Below are 18,327 nucleotides of genomic sequence, written 5' to 3'. Positions count from 1 at the left end.
ACGTCCGATTAGGCCATTTCTAACTTTCTATCTATTAAGTGTTATTGTTTTTCAGCTTACTGCGGATGCCCGCGAAATACAAAAAATATCACCTGACATACCCGCTTGCGCGCCGTGCTTGCAGCGCTCTCAAACGAGCATACCATCGAGCAGGGTGTGCTGCCGCTTAAAAGGCGACAGGGCAGTGACGAAGGCGTTGGCTGAGGTATTATAATTGACGCCAGCGACGTGCTTCCCTCGCTGCGGTTCATGATGGCGATAAGCAGACGAGTGTTCACACCGGTTAAATGGTATGTTTTCGATTGTGCGCGGAAGGCTTAGGAGCAGTGCAATCACGACTCGCAGGCGGGCATGTCATGTGGTGCTTTTTGTATTTCGCGAGCATACGCAGTAAGCTGAAAAACACTAATGCTTAACACATAGAAAGACAGAAACGGTTTATTCGTACTTGTTGCCAACTGCTCTGCAACTTGCTAATTGGAATTTTTTTCCTAACTTCCTTGCTTCAGAAGTTGGTTAATTATCCTTGACTAATTAGCTAATTAAGCAAAACACAGAAATAGCGCGACACGCTACATACCAAAGGGAGCAACATGCATTTAGTCGCGTCGTCATAGAATGCATAGAGTTTACACTCGGCCTAAAGTTAGCAGGAAGAAACACCCTGCATATATATATATATATATATATATATATATATATATATATATATACGCAGTTTGAGAAGACACACGTCTCTACTAGCAGTGACAAACAACCGATGATTGGACGCATCCTGCATTTCCATCGGCGTCCATTATAAGGGGGCAGTGCCCTGGCTGTGTGTTAGGAAACGGCATTGCATGCCTCCATATTAAATATGGTGAAGGTGGCGGAGAACGTTAACAAAATTCAAGTCTGGGGTTTGACGTGCCAGATCCACGCTTTGATTATGAGCCGCACCGTAGTAAGGAACTCCATATTTATTTTCACCATCTGGGGTCCTTTAACCTGCACCGAACGCACAGTACACGGACGTTCTTGCATTTCAGCTCCATCGAAATGCAGCCGCCCCGACCGGCATTAGATCCCAAGCACTCGGGTTATTAGCGCAACACCTCAGGCCACTATGCCACCACGGCGGGTGCGGCGGATAAAGGAGTGAACATCGTTTTTACAGAGTGCGTATCGCTTAGATGTTACCCGTTAGCACGCACAGAACGAAACGAAAAGCTTGGCTGATATGTATGTCATCGTGCTCATATTTCACATGGAGGCCACATTCTTTTCTGTGACGTAGACGGGGTGCTGGCGAATGTGTTGGGAATCTGCTCGGCCACCAAGCAGAATCTGCGCTGCTATACGTTCTCGGTGACAAATCGCACAGCGCAGAAGCACACACACAAATGTTTAAAAGAATGGGACGACAGACCGCCTGCAGTTTGCTGTGACGTCGAAATAAGAAGCACAAACAGCGACGTTTCTGTACTTTTCTGGTCAATAGTTCAGTTCGCATGGTTGCGGCACGCATTACTTTTTTTTTTAAATCCGAACGACGAAAACTGTGCGCGCACAAATTAGCACGGCGTTTGCGACGTTTGAATTTGGCGCCTTTTCCCGCACAGTCCATTAGCTCCGGCCGGTGCACCGCGTTACTGCGCCAAAGAAAGTAGTTCATCAAAGAAGTGAAGCAAAAAACTTTCATACACATGCAAAGCGCAACAATTGTTCTGTAATAACATGAAATCACAGAATTTGTTATCAAATAGCACAATTTATGATAATATAAGCGTGTATTTGTATGAGTGTACATGTATGATTGCGCGTTTGCGGTGTTGATGCTTGGAGCATTCCGGCGAGTTCGTGTACGCTGTTCGCTTGAAAGCTTCCTGCTTTTCTGCGTTCTTTGTGTGCTTCGCTGTGACATCTTTGGAATATTCCTGCGTGTTGCTCGCTTTTTATGGGCTTGTTGCCTCGAAGATCGCCATGATCGCCTCCGACTCAGCGTCATCAAAGGTGAGTTGATGTTTCGAATTCCCCTTGTTCGTCCATTGCGAAGCGGTGTACGGGAGCCCGGAAATGAGTTCAGCGCCTGTGCGTGTTTTCCACGGGCCTCTTTTCTAGTTTTCATTCCTAGCACTATCCTTCCGTTGCGAGAATTGGTTGTACAGCACTAGATTTGTGATATATAACGTGGAGCTTTGTTCTGGTTTAACTTTACTCTCCGCTTGTGGTGACGTAAGGCAGCTATGTGGTGCCAGCTAAAACAGGGCTGTTGTACGCCATGATTTCTGATACGGTGTTCGAGCACCGATTGAGTTAGCCTTATTAATGAGCGCATAACAATGCGACCTGAAAGCATCCGATCTGTACTGTAATCGAAGATATTTCGTTTGCGCCACGCTAGTACAAGGCGTGTGAGTGAGCTGTAGCAACAAAGGGGGGGTGGGGGTGGCGGTGGGATCAGCGAAAATGTATTCTGTTGCGCTGTTCCCTTCAGGATCGAGTGACACCGCGGTGCTTCAACGCCACCATAGAATAAAGAACAACTTTAGAGAAGGGAAACTGTACCTTTGGCAGTGGTTCGAAAATAAGCAGCGGCAGCGCATGGAACTAACTTTCGGGGACGCCAGATGACGTTGCTCAATCCGGAAGCGGAAGTGCAAACTTTTTTTTAGCGCAAAATTCAATATGGCCGTTTTTTGCCGGTCGCGTACGCTGGTACGTGCCGTGCTTGCCCTGCAGGCTATGCGGCATGCCTCAATGCCTTCGCTGCCGCTTAGCTGGTGCGTTCTAATTGCCAAGAGCCTCTACTGACGCCCATACAAACAAGCCACAAGTGAGTGAACAGAACGCGCGACTTTATTGGCAGAAGACAAGCAGTGTACATCCTCGTGCAATAGCAGAAATAAAATTTGCATGTCGAGATACGCTGGAATCATTGACGCGAGCTCGTAAACGGCTCACCGTCGTCGTCGCACGTGGTGGTCAGGTTAACGAGCAAGAACCAGCAGCGGAAACATATTGGACAGAGTGTGCCACTTATTTGCAGCGACAGTCGCCGTTAAAAATGCCCAAATTGCATTGCGAAGCAATCGGGAGACGCAGGCATCTGCTGCCGCAGCCTACACAGCGACATGGGCTACCCCAGATTTTAGCCGTTCACTCCTTTCCAACCTGCACGTTTCTTTTCTTTCGGGGGCCGCTAATGTGGCTCACACTTGGTGTCTCACATTGTCTCGCTATGGACAAGTCGCTTTCGTGGGCATCGCCTCCATCAGCTACTTTTGCGGGCCTTTCCACCCATGTAGCTATCAACTTCATACGCATCGGACTATGTAAGCACGTATGCTGGTCTCCGTTCATGCCTAATCGCGGCCGAGAAAGGCCAGAGGCACAATATGCCCATTGCTGCAGCAGGAAAGCGCGAACGGGGAGCACGAATCACGGTGCATGAAAATTGGGAGTCTATGTCGCTGTGCAGGCTGCAGGAGCGAATGCTTACTTCGAGAGACTGCTTCCCAGTGCAACCGACCAGGCCGCAATATTCTAAAAACATAACACTGCGACCATAACCAAGTGACATAACAGCAAAATTAAACAGCAATCAGTCACCGCATGAGGTTCAGACAATACGTTATACATTGGCGACGAACTATATGGCAACAGTGAGCATTCACATACACGGGTCTCTTAGGGTACATTGAGCTGCCTACCTACAGGCGTAGTGCCCGACTTCGTCGCACGTGGTGGTCTACTAACGAGCAACAACCAGCAGCAGAAACAGATTGGACAGAGTGTCCCACCTGTTTGCGGCGACAGTCGCTGTTAAAGATGAGCAATTTGCAGTGCAAAGCAGTCGGGTGACGCAGGCATCTGCTGCCGCAGCCTACACAGTGACATGGACTACCCATCATTTTAGCATTGACACCTTTCCAGCCTGCATGTTTCTTTCTTTTGGAGGCCGCTAATGTGTGGCTCACACTTGGTGTCCCACATTGTCTCAATATGGACAAGTCGCTTTCGTGGGCATCACCTTCATCAGCCACTTTTGCGGGCCTTTCCACCCAACTTCATACACGCCCGACCATGTAAGCACTTATGCTGGTCTCCGTTCATGCCTAATCGCGGCCGAGAAAGGCCAGAGGCACAATTTGCCCATGGCTGCAGCAGGAAAGGGTGAACGGGGAGCACGAATCACGGTGTGCGTAAATTGGGAGTCTATGTCGCTGTGCAGACTGCAGGATCAAATTCTTACTTCGAGAGGCTGCTTCCCAGTTCAACCGACCAGGCCGCAATATTCGAAAAACATAACACTGCGACCATAATCAAGTGACATAACAGCAAAATTAAACAGCAATCAGTCACCGCATGAGGTTCAGACAATACATCATACATTGGCGACGAACCATATGGCAACAGTGAGCATTCACATACACGGGTCTCTTAGGGTACATTGAGCTGCCTACCTACAGGCGTAGTGCCCGACTTCGTCGCACGTGGTGGTCTACTAACGAGCAACAACCAGCAGCAGAAACAGATTGGACAGAGTGTCCCACCTGTTTGCGGCGACAGTCGCTGTTAAAGATGAGCAACTTGCAGTGCAAAGCAGTCGGGTGACGCAGGCATCTGCTGCCGCAGCCTACACAGCGACATGGACTACCCATCATTTTAGCATTGACTCCTTTCCAGCCTGCATGTTTCTTTTCTTTTGGAGGCCGCTAATGTGTGGCTCACACTTGGTGTCCCACATTGTCTCAATATGGACAAGTCGCTTTCGTGGGCATCACCTTCATCGGCCACTTTTGGGGGCCTTTCCACCCAACTTCATACACGTCCGACCATGTAAGCACTTATGCTGGTCTCCGTTCATGCCTAATCGCGGCCGAGAAAGGCCAGAGGCACAATTTGCCCATGGCTGCAGCAGGAAAGGGTGAACGGGGAGCACGAATCACGGTGTGCGTAAATTGGGAGTCTATGTCGCTGTGCAGACTGCAGGATCAAATTCTTACTTCGAGAGGCTGCTTCCCAGTGCAACCGACCAGGCAGCAATATTCGAAAAACATAAAACTGCGACCGTAACCAAGTGACATAACAGCAAAATTAAACGGCAATCAGTCACCGCTTGAGGTTGACAATACATTATACATTGGCTACGAACCATCTTACAGGCATAATGCTTGCCTTTGTCACATGTGGTGGTCTGGTAACGAGCGACAACCTGCGGTACAAACAGATTGGACAGAGCCTTGCACCTGTTTGAACCAACAGTTGCCGTTGAAGATGAGCAACTTCCATTGCGAAGCAATCAGGTGACGCAGGCATCTGCTGCCGCAACCAACACAGCGACATGGACTACCCGGCATTTTAGCGTTAACTCCTTTCCAACCTGCACATTTATTTTCTTTCGGGGGCCGCTATGTGTGGCTCACACTTTGTGTCCCACTTTGTGGCAATGTGGACAAGTCGCTTTTGTGGGCATCACCTTCGGCAGCCATTCTTGCGGGCCTTTCCACCCATACGGCTATCAACTTCATACACTTCGAACCATGTAAGCACATATGCTGGTCTCCGTTTTGAGCAAATCATGGCCGAGGTAGGCCACAAGCACAATTTGCCCATGGCTGCAGCAGGCCAGAACGAACGGGGCGCGCCAGTTACGGTGTGTGTATACTGGGAGTCTATGTCGCTTTGCGGACTGCAGGAGCAAATGCTTACCTCGAGGGACTGCTTACCAATGCAACTGACCAGGCCCCCACATCTGTAACACAGTTACCACAACCAAGTGTGGCAGCAAAACCAGATTCTGCAATCAATCACTTCACTGTAGCTTGCACAAAGACCCAGGCTATCAAGGAAGAGGAGCAATCATCAACGAGACTAGGAATATGGAAAATGAGAAAGCTTGCATTCAAGAGAGAAGCCACTCTGCTCTGCAAGCATTGAAGGCTAAAAACACCAAGAAAAGTAAAATGGTGCATAGCACATGTGCATAGGTTAATGCAAGACGCATGCCGATGCTGCATCAGCTATTTCAGGAGAGTAATTGCGCATGACAACATACACTAGAAGATACTGCTACAGATATGTTAGGCTGCTAGACAGTGACTGGTATTAAGTATCAGCGAAATATCCAAATATAAAGGTTGACCTTTATATTTGGATGAGGATGAATAACCTCTAACAAAAATGGGCAATGAGAAAGCTTGCATTTATAGAAGAAAAATTACACTTCGCACAAACGGAATTAACATGGCTTGGAAGCTGATTAAGGACGAACTGATGAAACTCAATCTTTTGGCCAGCGTCGTCCGTGCTTGGTCAGATGTTGCAGGTGCATCTGAAGACGAAGAATTTCTAGAAAGTCCTTTTTGAGTTACTTGGATGACTCAGCCAAATGTCCGTGCTGGTGGAATGGTGGCTGAAGCTCTTTGCAGTCTTAACACAGTCCTTTGCAGACTTGATATCTCATCCATATTCTTGTGCATGTGCTTCTTTGTTCTTGGTGTAAAAGCCTTGCAAATTCGGCTCCAGCCCCTTCCTGTTGGTGCAGATAGGAGCTCCTGTGATGACCAAGATGTGCTTGGCATAGACTCTGTTGGGGCAAAACGGTGACACGTGAGATATAGCACAGATTAGCCAAATTTATGCGGGTTTTATATGTTCGAACCAATTATACTGAACCATATATATGAACAAACATTCATATCTGCTGCAAACGGCAAGCCAATACAGCATAGATCAAACATATTTATTTCTGAACCATATGTTGTTTACCTTGTAGTAGTAGCCAATGTCCACACAATGACCTTGTCGTAGCAGGCAGCAGCTTCTGTTTAGTGCGTGGAGTGTGTTGCTTTATACTGGTGCCGTCCTCATTACTGCATGTCTGGAACAGAAATTTTGACTGAATCAGAAATTGAAAAAGCAAAGTTTTGCAATATGAAATGCAAAAAGGTGTGACATATATGTTGTAATGATTTGCGACTACAGAACACATGCAAATGTACACTGTCTATTCTAGGGTGCTTAAGCAGCATGTTAAATAAATATTGCTATTGCCCATAAAATTGATGTCTGCCTAACTACAATGCATGTCAACAGCGCAAGTACTATTAAGATCACAAATGAGAACATTTGTGGGTTCATTTATGCTCTAGAAGTGATCACACTGCTAGTTACTCAAGCAAATGCATGAAAGTCATGAAGCTATTAGAACTGATGCATTATTTTTCTCCACGAACGTGATGCACCGCTTCACTACTGCAAAAATAAATGCCCTACGGTAAACCAATCTGAACAGCAAGAACATTTGGAACCAACAAGTACGAAATATGGGTATCATGCTTGCAACTGTTTAATACATTAAATTCTGTACTTTCACTTCATTTTACCAAAGGATTATTCGGTTTTGTGGACGAAAGACGTTGCCGGCCGACTCGAAAAAAAGTTTAATCTGTATATTGATAAGGCTACTCAGTCACCTACAACCACGGCTACAATAACATGAAAAATGAGACGCGCGTTCCGATATCGCTCTTAACCAAACGACAGCCTCGCAAGTAAAGGTTTATTTAGGAAACAGCAACTGAGATCCTCACTGCCCATATGTAATGCAGGATCTAGTTCGTTAACTTGTGCCCGCCTGGAAGGTAATGAGACAGATATTATATAACGATTGAAGCAGCGGTGTTAAACGACTCACCGTTATTGCCGTTGTCAGCCGCAGCAAAATCCAGCTCCCGTTTCGATGCAGACCTGTTCCGAATGGCTCACGACCGAAACCCAACTGCCGGGCTTACATGTCCGCTTGCAAACACGTAACTTCACCCCAAGTTACATAGAAGCGCAAGAAACTAGTTTTAGAAACAAAGAAGCAACCAGTCTTGAGTGTACGAACGAATGAATCCGTGCCGCCGTGCACTCGGAAATACCGGTAAAAATTTTAAATCCAGGCCAGAGGTCACGTGAAAGATCGATGATGCTGAACGCTATTTGCGTTCATAATGGCAAAGAAACAATAAACTTACTAACAAAGAGTACAATATCTAATTAGCAATGATAATTTTGCCCTGTTTTTATGTAAAAGAAAATGCTTCGGTAATTGTAAGAGAAAGTTTGTAAGATAAAATTGCGCTTATTACGACGCCTCTACCGGGAAATGTTGGAACTAACGAACGAATCCCGAGGTGATACTACTAGGTCGGCTTTGTTAGCAGCGGCGCGCGGTCGATTTTTTCGCCCTCTGTGGCCATTAGTTGAACTTGAGAGTGTACGGGGCCTGACGCCACTATATGCCACGCCGTGCGGCCGACGTTCGCGCGACCGGAAAACACAGAGGAGGCTGTCTCGCAATAATAAAAAATTTCAAGTGTGTACACGCGATTCTATGCCATACGTGACATACAATAGGGGTGATGCCACAGAGTGCTGCGAAATCACCGAGTTATACGCCTTGCCAACCGCGTGTGTTTTGTTTTCCACCTGTTAGCGCGCATTCAACTTTCTTTTTTTATCTTCTCCGTTCGGTGCCATCGAGTGCTTCGCCCAAACGGCTTCGCGTAGGTGCTCTGCATTCACGGAAAGGCAGATTTCATGGCACTCCAGGTCCTACTTTACTGGGATAGAACATTAAAGAAATATAACAGCGTGAAATTTCAGCTTTTCGCACTTTAGTAACTGATTGATGTAACAAAGTTTTAAAATCAGTAAAGGAACGAGATAAATGCCTGGCATATATGCCTTGTCGTCCCACTGTGTTTCGAGGCGGCATGTATATGTTATCGGCAACATAAACATCAATAATTAGCATTGTTTCTTGTGACCATAGAAGTAGCTAGTTATGTCGAAAAGCCATTTTTGCTTTGAATCCGAGCACTACACAGTGAGCAGATTGAAAGGGGAGCGCATCGTTGTGAACTAAATGACGACGCTTTGCCACAAACTTGGAATAATGTTTTTTGTCGAAAGAGCAGGTCTGTGAAATTCTTTCTTTGAGTGTAAGCAAAACTTCAGTAGCATCAGGTAGACGGGGAGTAAAAGAATGTAACACTGGGGCCTTATATGAAGGAGCTGCCTTTAATATGTGGCCATAACAGTTAAGTAGATGCGTGGAAATAATTTTTAATATAAGTAGAGGAATGTGAAATAAATTATTTGACAAGCTCACACTGCCATTGGCAAGAGCAGCCACACTTTCGTGTATTCGATGACTAGTCATTTGTATCCGTCCATTTATGTCAGCCTAATGGTCCATGTAGCTCTTTTGATTGTCGCTTTTGCCGCATCGTGGCTTCACGTTTTAATACTGACATCTTTTTTCAGATTCAAAGTGAGCTGGGAGACGCCCCAGCTGGCACGCTAAAGGTGAATTCTTTGGTCATCCATTCTGTAGCGTCACCATGATCAAATACAGTGATGCCGTGAAAATGTATTGCAGGAAGCAGGAAAAAAAACATTGCTGATGCAACTGCAAGGCATTTGCTCCAGTGATCAATTGGTGCAGAGTGCCTTCTTTAGGAGACATGGTGCCTTTAAGCACTCAGCTGAAAGACTTAACAACTGCACCGGGACTGGGGGTGAATTCAGTGTCACTTGTGAACATATTAAACGCAGAATGTGTCTTTTTCAGTGTATATGCCTGATATGAAACTTAGTGTGGACATTAGTGGTCTACATGAGTGAACATCTTTATAGTTTTACCAGAACGAAGGTATAATGGCCTATGTCATACAGCAGTGCACTGCTAGATGTATCAAACCAGAACAGCAGCACCCTTCGAGAAAGTTGGCTGAAGAACGAGCAATGATCGGGGCTTTCTGCATTTCAAGGGCCAAATTCCAAAAAGATTGATGCCGAGCTGGATGGTGCGAAGTGCCGGTCACCACATGCTCTATCTTGGCATTATGTCTTGTTAAGATACAGAAATTGCATCACTGCTCATAAATTGGAAATTGGAAGGTTGAGGGGAAGTGGAAGGGCTCCCCTCTGGAGCAGCCAGTGCATGCCCTTTGCTATACTGATAATCCTACCGTAATGAGAACCAGTGATGCATGTTAACCTATTACGCAGCCAAGTGCATTCCTTGTTTTGTATTAAGGGGACACTAATGACACCCTAAATGAATTTTAAATAAAGCATCGTCTTAAATAACTACTTCTGTAAATTTCTTGGTAGTTGCTTGATTATTAGAGAAAATAAAGCTCAAAGTTTAATTTTCTGAGTATCGCCCCAAAATCTTCGTGCTGACACCTCATTGTCACATCATGGATTCCAAGTATTTTTTCATACTTTGGTTGTATTGGTTCTGTAAATGTTCCTGACGCTTTTTATTTGGGTTTTTGGAATATGATGAAGAACATCTTTATTTGTAAAAAAAATTGCTACACCTGAACAGACATCTAAATCCATGACGTCACAGCAAGCGGGTGTGGTAACTTCAAGGCAGCACTGCCACCAATCTTTCCTCTTGCTGCTTTTACAGTTTACTCGGCCTCTTGTCACGGTATGAGTGAATCTCTTGAATTGTAGGAAGGTCATGTACAGACACATCTAAAATAATTTTTCTCTATAGTGCTTTCATGCCGTAGTTGCTTAGGGGTGTTGGCACAGCTCCGCTAAGCACGAGGTCACAGGATCAAACAACCGCATTTTGATGGAGGGTAAATACAAAACTGCCCAGGTACCTTGCAGCCTAATTTAGTAAAAATTAGTCCAGAGTTCCCCACTATGGCGTGCCTAAACATCAGATTGTCATTTTGGCACTTAAAATGCCAGAATTTAATTAATTTATATTTCTTTAGTGCTCCTTTAAGCTGTAGAATTCATGATCTCTGCAAAAACTCATGCTCAAAGTATTCTCCATAAAGATTAAATAAACAGTAGATATAAGTGTCTATTTATATATTGAATTGTGGTGATACGTGATGACTATTAGAACGGTGGTACAACAAGACAGACAGAATTGTAATACAATGTGTGACGGCACGATGATGCACATCGAGGAAATGACCGAGTCTCCCTAGAAGTCCCTGACATGGGCATCAACTGACTGTCCACAAACTTCTGAGTTCACTCCGTGATCTTGTGCAGCCTGTGCTTTGTGAGTCGATTAATTTAATTGAGGTGGTGGTTGGCACATACTGTCCTTGCAACTTATGTACATTTCATACAGTGGAGTGGAATCCTCACACATTACATCTGGAGCACAGCAAGTGAACATGATGTGTAGTAATCTTAGTAATGATCGACAATCATGTCCCTCTTCGAGCTCCTAATGCTGCTTGCCAACACAAGCAGCAGCAGTTGCCCAAGATAGCGGGAAAGAGATTCATTGAAAAGTGGCATATGCCCAGGGTCGCATACCCAGTCACCCAAGCTGTTCTGACGGTTGATTTTGAACTCTTCCCTCAACATAGCAGCCCAATCTCCCCATTAGACCATGGGCTACCTATTGACACAAATGGATGGGAAAATAGAGACCTGAAAATATGAAGTATCCTAAGAATGGTAATAACAATAAATAGTACTAGATGTGCATTGCTCAAGCACTTGGGCCAGTTGGTGCATGATGAACTTGAAAAAGGGGGGTACCAGCAAAACAAAGGACGCGCACACACGGAAGAGGCGTTAGACAAGGAGTCCGTGTCTAATGCCGTTTCCTTGTATGCGTGTCATTTGTGTTTCGCTGGTACTCCCCTTTTTCAAGTACTAGATGTTTGGATACTTTGGTTTATTATTCTTGTTTGTGCTGGATTGTTCTTCTGAAATGTGGCATCCGGACAGCATAAGAAGCTTGTAAGAAGTCCAGTTTAGCATTCTAGATTTGCAACAGGTACTTTTTTAATTTATTTGCAGTAGGGCTGTTGTGTGAATGTGCTTGAAAGGCTTAAAACTGTTTTGCTAACATTTACTTAAACGTGCAGGTTCACATAGGTTGAAGGAGTGCACATTGAGAAGGTTATCCTGGCACAGCTTACCATGGCCTGCCATGGTGGACCAGGAAAGTTTGCAAGGGCCTTGCTTCACCATGTGTTCACAGAGGAGGAGCTCATGGGCCATTTGGCCTTTGGAAATAACACCAAGGGGCAAAAAGGGCTCTTGACCCCACCAGGGACAGTGCTGTTATAGGCAAGTACCATATATCCTTTCTGGTTGCATTTTTACATTCACATTTTTTTCTAAAATTATGAACTTGCCATTGGCACAACAAACGACTTTCAAGTAGCCCGTGTCTGCAGTTGTGTGCTACGATAGCCTACTATTTGGAATGACTGTTCATATGATCATAAGTGCGTAATGCCGCCATACACAAATGCTTCTAAAATTTGAAAGCTGCCTTCACTGCTGAAAGTTTTTAGTGGCTCCACCACATAACATGAGCTGCATTGGCGCATTAGCAGTGCTACATGGCTGTCATTGCAAGGAATAGTTGTCTGTGAAGCACGCTCCAAATCTATTGGCATGGACGACATGTTTAATTAGCCTGAAAGTGTTATTCTAATACACGAATTGCGGAGAAGCTATGCTCAAGTGTGGTTACTGCTCAGCTCGAGCAGGAGCACGTTCACCAAATTGCAGAAATAAAAACAGCTCTCCAGGTTCTGAGATGTGAAACAGTAGATTCACCAATTTTAACAGACCACATCGAATTAAGGTTGCTCCTATATTGAAGGAGGTCCATGTGATGCCAGACAGCAGCCTTTTAGCAGAGGGAACCTGAGTGGTGTGGCAATTTTCTTTTGGTTGTTTCAATCAAAGAAACAACATGGACAGAGTTGCAAGCATTGCTGTCAACAGTACTACGTTTAGTGGGCGCTTACTCATTCTAAGCACTTAACCTATGACTCGTATTTATTAACGCACACTTTATCACTTTGTATTCTAAGATATGAAAAAAAATATTTATGTGGCTTTTCCCCATATACTTCAATAAATTGAAAATAGGCTCTTGGGGCCTAATGTATAAAGCTTCTTACAGTCCATCAGACATGTCCACTACTCCCATTCTGAAATTGTTAGAATTGATTCCTGCTTCCTTACTTCACCTACCTGTTAACAGGGTTATTATGAACCATTGCCAAGTAGATTATGGGCTTAAAATAATCAAAAAGATGAATGGGCTTTTCTGTCGCTCTTGTTTAGCCCGTTGAGGGTCACATTTTGGGGAGAAATATGCCTCTCTAATTTAGGAGTTAATATTTTTTGTGGTTTGCAAATGCTCAAAACTTTCGAATTGAATAGTGTCCTATTCAATTTAGTCTTTGAATGGTCACTATTTGTAAATGTGAGTATTCTAATATTTCGAAACACCAATAAAACATGAAATTTGAGCCAAAGTATGGTAAATTTTCACGTCCAATAACATAGTATAGACATAAAACGTAAGAACTTGTAAGAATAGCAGACCAGGCTACATTACTTAAGTAGCTGTACTTTAGAGGCTGTACAGCAGTCATTTATTTTTACTGAAGAGTCCTGTGCATGTGAAGAAACCTTTTGCTGCTCCATTTGTGCTTTTAATAAACAGCTCTTCATAACATAACAATGACAGAAACTTGCAAACATTAATAATACTAGGTTGTGAGCCTCATCTTACATTAATTGTGATATCAGCTGTTCATTATTCAGAAGCTATCCATTATTTGATTTGCTTCTAGCATTATTCGGTTCAGCCTCAAAAATCACTTTTCGTGCACTCTTAATATTTTTATTGCAGATTTAAGTTCTTCAGAGTGACGTTCCGAGAAAATGAAGTGGTAAATAATATTTTTAAATAACGATGAAGTGGCAATACCATTTCAGTATTTGCAGTTTTAGATGTTTTATTTTTTTATGGAGGATAAAGCAGCATAATTTTTTTGTGTAATGAAACTTACAAAAACTTGTGGCAACACTCCCAAATTACTGCAATGACAGACACCAAGGAGCTAAGTGAAAATCAGTTTTGGAGAAACCCATGGAGCGACAGCACTTTAAGAATATTTTCTAGAAGCCTCAGAAGGTTGCAGCACCTCCAGTGGGATGCTAGGCAACACTTTGGCAAATTTTTTCAGAACGTTCCGTCACAGCCACAGATGTACGGCAGTAAACCCTAAAAGGGTTAAAGAAGTCAGTCCTATGGCATATGGCTCTTAAAAGACAGCATTTCTTCGTATCTGTCACATTCTGCATGTTTCATGCTAAGCAGCTTGGTGCACAACTACATGGAATCCTCATTATAACAGTAATTCAATCGTTGAGGCAGAAAACATACTTTGCTGTAAGCAGTGTCTTCTTTAATGTAGAAAGTCCTAAGTCATTGTAAGGTGAGAAGTACATTCCGATTGCATGTGAACTCAGGAAACCTAACTTCAAATGAAGCTACACTCAATTGTAGTGACATGACAGTATTGTATTTGGAGCATGGAAAAGCACAGTTAAATGCTGCACATTTTAATTATGAAAGTTACAAGAAATAATTTAATTGTCAGTTCAGGTTTATTTATGAACAACATGAATTTTTTTCACCATTTTGTTTCTCAGCAAGCAAAGTTCACATCTTCGACATTGAGGATATTCGTAAAGATATTTTGCTACAGTGTTTTGTTCCTCTTTGCCCTTTCCTGCATTTGACACTTAGTGGAGTCCCGTGCCACACAGAATCAATTTAAATGGTCATGCTGCAAAGCTGTACCCGTGGAAAGTTGGAATTAAGCTACACAAATACATAAATCAATTTCATTATAACAAGGGCATATTGCATGCCATTCTTTTGCATGTAGAAGTTGCTTTTTAAAACTTGTTCTGGCTTCTTGTTGTTGCAGGCTTCACGTGTCACAAGTTTCCTGGTACCAACATGCCCTATGTAAAGAACTCTGGCCTCGCTTCTCGCATGGGACCAATAGCCTCTCAAGAGCCCAAGTTGGACAGCTCAAACCAAAACACAAGTGTTGTGCTTTTGTAACTCTCGACATTTTTATGTTTTATGTTAGTCTCCTGAAGGGCTCAATTTGGATTTCTCCAATGAGCATACAAATGTTGTGCCTTTCTATGCCTTGACATTTTTATGTTAATTTTATTTATGCTAATTATGCAAGTCTCCTGAGAAGCCCACATTGGATTGCTTAATCCAGAATACAAGTGCTGTGCTTTGTTATAGTTCACTACATCTTTATGTTAGTTTTTGATATGGTTCCAGTAAGGATAGTGTTTCCTTATTAATATATTTTTTAAGTATCTTAAGTCATTTCATGCCAAACCACCCAATTTTGTCAAGAACTGTTCCACTATGGCAAAGCATTTCAAGTTTGCTTGATTTTGAGTAGGTGCAATAAGAAAATTTTTGAGAAAATTTGCTTTCATACATACACTTGAGTCATTCCAGGGCAACCAACCAGCGTTTTTTTGACCATCACAGATATAGTTGAAACTCCGAACTCTTGCTCCCCATTTATTTTCCTTCGCAAAAATTTTTTTGAATTTTGGCAAAAATTTATTGTTCTTGCCCAGCTAAGCTAGAAGGCACTGATACACGTTTCTTTTGAAAGGGAAATTGTATGATCCAGATATTCAGGTGATGTTCATGTCAAGAGACAAGTGGTGTGACTGCCAAAATTTGCAAAGTTTGAATTTTCTTCTAATGTAGGGAAATACAGAAGGCACAAAATAAATATAAAATCAGACTGGTTGACTTGGGATAGCTGCAAAATATTTCAAGCCTTGTAGGTTCAGTTGATCAGCTAAAAAAACTGAAAGTTCCAATTTTTTGCAAGAAGCTTCGTGTTGAAGGTAAAAAATCAGCTTTGGAGGTTGGCACAAAAGTATGTCGCCCATCGTTACACAGCCCTACATGTCTGCTATGCATGTGACAAGTAACAAAAAGGTATTCTTTAAGTGCAATAAATTATTTTCTCTAATGTTCATTTGTGGATCACACATACAGCATAAATATAGCATAAATATATGAAGCCATGTCAGCTAGCAAGGAAAGATTGTTAATATAATTAGCCACAAAACCTACTCAACAAACTGACTGCCTTTTTTATCATTGCGAAGGCAGGTGACGTCAAGCGCTGCAGCTGCAGTCTCAACTTGTATTTTTTTAACATGAATGCAAAAAGTGGTCGCCAGTGGTGTCTGACCACATCAGACTGAACAAGGCAAATATGACTTTTATAGGTGAACACGTTCTGGCTCTGAAACAGTGGTAGCAAACACCACGAGAATTTGTTCACACTTATGTAGGTTTTCAGTCTTAATTATGAAGGTGTTTTCTACTTGCATCATCATTGGGCTCCAGGGAGCAGGGCACGAAGTGTCCTGCTCCCTCTGTGTTGCATTGCAGTGCGACATGCCCTTTAAAATGCTTTGTATGAACAATATCAGCGCTCTTCCTGGATTTACTGTCTACATAATAGCCGATATTTCTTTTTGTAAACTGCATGAAAGATATCTTTTAACACTGCAGGATTCCCTCACATATTAATACGTACGAGGTCTGTTAGAAAAGTATTTGACTTTTTTTTGCAGACACCTGATGAATATGAAACAAGCGCGTTTTCATCAGCCACCCTTGAACCTTTTCGCGCGTGCACGAATTTTTTCCCGCCTGCCAATAGCGTGAATTGCTGGGACGCAGCATTTGAATGAGGTAGTACACGGTGCTCTCGTCGTTTTTTTATTGCAAGGAAAATGGCGGAGCGACTGGAGCAGTGCTACTGCGTCAAATTTTGCCAGAAACTGGGCGACAGCCACGTGGAAACCATTCGGAAGATTCAGACTGCTTTCGGTGACTGCGCTATGAGCAGCACACAGATTAAGGAGTGGTACAACCAGTTTAAAGACGACCACGCATCGGTGGAGTGCGAGCCACGCTCCAGTCGGCCATCAATATCCCGAAATGACCAGGTCATTGCCTAAGTGAACCCTGTGGTGATGCGGGACCGTCGTGTGACTATCCAAGAAATTGTGGAAGAGGTGGGCATCAGCACATTTTATCCACATTCCATTATCACCGAAGATTTGGCCATGAAGAGATTTGCCCCGAAATTCGTTCCCAAGCTGCTCATGGTGGAGCAAAAGCAACTTCGTGTTGAAGTCTCACAGACATGCTGGATTCCACAAACAGTGACCTCAACTTCACGAACACCATAATCACTGGTGACAAGTCTTGTATGTATGTTTATGACCGGGAAACCAAATCCCAGTCATTACAGTGGAAGCATTCCACGTCACCAACCAAAGACCGCTAAGTGCGCATCAACGTTAGAGTGTTGCTGACTGCTTTCTTTGACTCCCGCAGTGTGGTACACCATGGGTACGCACCACAGGGTCAAACAATCACTAAAGACTACTACAGGGATGTCCTCCATGGCCTATGTGATGCTGTGTGGCGCAAGATACCAAAGTTGTCAACAGGAAATTGGCGCATCCATCATGACAATGCTTTTCTCGCACTTGATTCAGACTCTTTTGGCGAAAAACCAGACTCCTGTAGTTCGACAGGCTCCTTACTCTCCTTATATGGCCGCCTGCGGCTTCTGGCTATTTCCCAAAATCAAGAGGCCATTGAAAGAAGCACACTTGCAGACAAGAGAAGACATTATGGCTGCAACGACAGCTGAGCTAAACTCCATTCGGAAAGAGGCCTTCTCGGAATGCTTCTAACAATGGCAGCACCGCTGGGAGAAGTGGCTGGAGTCCCAAGGAGACGACTTTGAGAGTGATTAGGTTTCCAACGCTCCAGTTATCCCAGTTTTTTTTTTCAGCCAAAGGTCGGATACTTTTCTAACAGACCTCGTATTGATATTTTATGTGTAATGGCTGTATGGTTTACCTGGCCCACACCAAACACAAGCCTCGTTGCGTTAGAGCATGTGTCCCTTGGCAATAAAATGCAGACACTAACACCGCTTCTCTGTCATCTGTGTGGAGACGAAGCCAGCTTTGTGGTCTGCATTCCCAGCCGGCAAGCAGTGCGCACATCCGAGAAAAGTCGGTGCTGACAAAATTTCAAAAAAGAATTTCTCGCATTTAAAAATAATGCCTTTTTTAACTTCACACATGCATAGCAGACATGTAGAGCTATCCAATAATGTATCACATACTTTTTGGCCAACCATGAAAGCTGTTTTTTCCTTCAACATGAAGCTTCTTGCAGAAGATTAAAATTTGTCTTTTTTTACAGGCGATTAGCTGAACCTTCAAAGCTTCACATTTTTTTGCTATACTATGTCACCTGGGCTACCATTCTGTATTTAATTTCTGTCCTGTGAATTTTCGTTACGAAAAAAAAAATTGCAATTTGACTCATTTTTGCCGGTGCCGAAAGCAATTGAAGTATTCAAATATTTAAAAAATTGGCTATTT

At 43.5% G+C, this 18,327-nt stretch overlaps 2 long non-coding RNA genes across 2 annotated transcripts; one reads left to right on the top strand and one right to left on the bottom strand.

Annotated features, from left to right (window-relative positions):
• The first annotated feature begins 1,813 nt into the window (after window positions 1–1,813).
• Window positions 1,814–17,660, top strand: LOC139054795 (uncharacterized). Its single transcript, XR_011511510.1, has 4 exons — window positions 1,814–1,995; window positions 9,304–9,345; window positions 11,904–12,108; window positions 14,784–17,660. It is a non-coding gene; the product is annotated as an uncharacterized lncRNA (long non-coding RNA).
• Window positions 6,302–7,902, bottom strand: LOC139059335 (uncharacterized). The gene is made up of 3 exons (XR_011514099.1): window positions 7,685–7,902; window positions 6,757–6,868; window positions 6,302–6,574 (listed from the first exon to the last, which is right to left on the bottom strand). It is a non-coding gene; the product is annotated as an uncharacterized lncRNA (long non-coding RNA).
• Window positions 17,661–18,327: the final 667 nt, after the last annotated feature.

The sequence above is a fragment of the Dermacentor albipictus genome, chromosome 1, assembly GCF_038994185.2.
Source record: "Dermacentor albipictus isolate Rhodes 1998 colony chromosome 1, USDA_Dalb.pri_finalv2, whole genome shotgun sequence".
Lineage (NCBI taxonomy): Eukaryota > Metazoa > Arthropoda > Arachnida > Ixodida > Ixodidae > Dermacentor > Dermacentor albipictus.
The sequence above is the reverse complement of the archived record's forward strand: the minus strand, read 5'-3'. Positions and strand labels throughout refer to the sequence as shown.